Raw genomic sequence first — 3,257 nt, 5'->3', positions numbered from 1 at the left:
ACCCTCAGTGTCTGGTACTGTTATGGGGCAGTATTATTGGGCACATTGTCTGGTACTGTTATGGGGCAGTATTATGGGACACACTGTCTGGTACTGTTATGGGGCAGTATTAGGGGACACATTGTCTGGTACTGTTATGGGGCAGTATTAGGGGACACATTGTCTGGTACTGTTATGGGGCAGTATTATAGGACACACTGTCTGGTACTGTTATGGGGCAGTATTAGGGGACACATTGTCTGGTACTGTTATGGGGCAGTATTAGGGGACACATTGTCTGGTACTGTTATGGGGCAGTATTAGGGGACACATTGTCTGGTACTGTTATGGGGCAGTATTAAGTGGGAAAATTGTCTGGTACTGTTATGGGGCAGTATTATGGGGCACATTGTCTGGTAGTGTTATGGGGCAGTATTATAGGGCACATTGTCTGGTACTGTTATGGGGCAGTATTATGGGGCACAGTGTCTGGTACTGTTATGGGGCAGTATTATGAGTCTCAGTGTCTGGTACTGTTATGGGGCAGTATTATGAGTCTCAGTGTCTGGTACTGTTATGGGGCAGTATTATGGGACACACTGTCTGGTAATGTTATGGGGCAGTATTATGGGACACACTGCCTGGTACTGTTATGGGGCAGTATTAGGGGACACACTGTCTGGTACTGTTATGGGGCAGTATTATTGGGCACATTGTCTGGTACTGTTATGGGGCAGTATTATGGGGCACATTGTCTGGTACTGTTATGGGGCAGTATTATAGGGCACATTGTCTGGTACTGTTATGGGGCAGTATTATAGGGCACATTGTCTGGTACTGTTATGGGGAAGTATTAGGGGACACACTGTCTGGTACTGTTATGGGGCAGTATTATGGGGCAGTATTAGGGAACACATTGGCTGGTACTGTTATAGGTCAGTATTATGGGGCACATTGTCTGGTACTGTTATGGGGCAGTATTATTGGGCACATTGTCTGGTACTGTTATGGGGCAGTATTATTGGGCACATTGTCTGGTAGTGTTATGGGGCAGTATTAGGGGACACACTGTCTGGTACTATAATGGGGCAGTACTATGGGCCTCAGCATTTGGCCATATCATTGGGTACTATGACAGTGACTCATTGGACACCACATAAAAAGAGAACTGCAGTCACGCTATCAGCACTTCACTAAAATGTAGTCACGCTATCAGGAATTGCAGTGCTCTTATATACCATGTATTACGGTAATAGCCAGGACTAGTTAGTTCCAGGCTTCAGAATGTGCCAGGACCATCATAGGGCGACACCTACACAAGACTAAAGAATGTCAACTCTTAACCCCTTCAGATCCATTCACCCACTGTTAACCCCTTCACATCCACTACAATCTAATTCATATACTGTTAACCCCTTCAGTTCCGGGAATATTTTTTTTTTCTAACTATATGTAAAACAATCCTAAAATTTTAAAGTGCTGCGGAATCTGTTGGTGCTATATAAATAAAAAAATATTATTATTATTATTATTATTCTAATTAACACCTAAAAGAAAATAAATGTGTTTTGCGCCATTCCTGCACGTATAACCGCCTTAGGGTAGCTTTACATTACCGGATTCGCAGCGGATTTCACGCTGCCAGTTTGCAGTGAAATTTGCTGTGAATCCTTGTACTGAGAAGGTCAATGGGGTTCCGCTTCTTGTGATGCATTAAATTTCGCCACATAATATTTAACACCTGAAAACCCGGCGCATTGTAATTTATTTCTCTCATTTGTCTTATAGAAGAATCATTGTTACTGTAGGAATTCGGAGTAATGTGATGGTAAAGTGTCTATTTGGAGCTATATGTCGCAGTATTTGTATCACAATAAAATCACGAAATCAAGTTGTTATCCAATCTCGTTACCATATCCTAGAAGAACGCTTACTCTCATACAGGTTCTGTGATTTTCAGACATTTTTTCTGTTGAAATTTACAGTAATGTGATGGTAAAATGTCTATTTGTAAATCCCTACAGTAAAAATGTCTGAAAATCACAGAATCTGTAGAACAGTAACCCCTCTTCTAGGATATGGTAACGAGATTGGATAACAATTTGATTTCGTGATTTTATTGTGATACAAATACTGCGCCATATAGTCCCAAATAGACATTTTCCCATCACATTACTCTAAATCCCACAGAAAAAATGTCTGAAAATCACAGAATCTGTAGAACAGTAACCCCTCTTCTAGGATATAGTAACGAGATTGGATAACAATTTGATTTTTTTATTTTATTGGACTTCAAAAAATGCGACATATAGCCCCAAATAGACACTTTACCATCACATTACTCCGAATTCCTACAGTAAAAATGATTCTTCTATATATAAGACAAATGAGAGAAATAAATTACAATGAGTCGGGTTTTCAGGTGTTAAATATTATGTGGCGAAATTTAATGCATCACAAGAAGCGGAACCCCATTGACCTTCTCAGTACAAGGATTCACAGCAAATTTCACTGCAAACTGGCAGCGTGCGAATCCGGTAATGTAAAGCTACCCTAAGGCGGTTATACGTGCAGGAATGGCGCAAAACACATTTATTTTCTTTTAGGTGTTTATTATTATTATTATTATTATTATTATTATTATTTTAATTAATATAATAATAACAATAATTTTTTTTTATATAGCACCAACAGATTCCGCAGCACTAAAATTTTAGGATTGTTTTACATATAGTTAGAAAAAAATAAAATATTCCCGGAGCTGAAGGGGTTAACAGTAAATGAATTAGATTGTAGTGGATGTGAAGGGGTTAACAGTGGGTGAATGGATCTGAAGGGGTTAAGAGTTGACATTCTTTAGTCTTACATGTAGGTGTCGCCCTATGATGGTCCTGGCACATTCTGAAGCCTGGAACTAACTAGTCCTGGCTATTACCGTAATACATGGTATATAAGAGCACTGCAATTTCTAGTGCTGATAGCGTGACTACCTTTTAGTGAAGTGCTGATAGCGTGACTGCAGTAAAAGAGAGGCCATAAAAAAGCAGAGGACTCCGTTACCTCAGCCTGCTGCATCCTGGGTAACTAAGGGGTCACTGACAGCTGCAAAACCCGCTGAAAATATCAAATAATCACTAAACACAAACAAGAAAAAAGGTGACTGGAACACCAGCGTGTACTCACCACCAGATGGCGACAGAGCAGCGGAAGCAGGATTCCCGAATCAAAGATGGCGGCGAGGGAGCCGCACAGACAGGAAGTGAACCGGGACCACGCCC

The sequence above is a fragment of the Dendropsophus ebraccatus genome, chromosome 15 (genome assembly GCF_027789765.1).
Source record: "Dendropsophus ebraccatus isolate aDenEbr1 chromosome 15, aDenEbr1.pat, whole genome shotgun sequence".
Lineage (NCBI taxonomy): Eukaryota > Metazoa > Chordata > Amphibia > Anura > Hylidae > Dendropsophus > Dendropsophus ebraccatus.
This window is presented reverse-complemented; position numbering follows the sequence as displayed.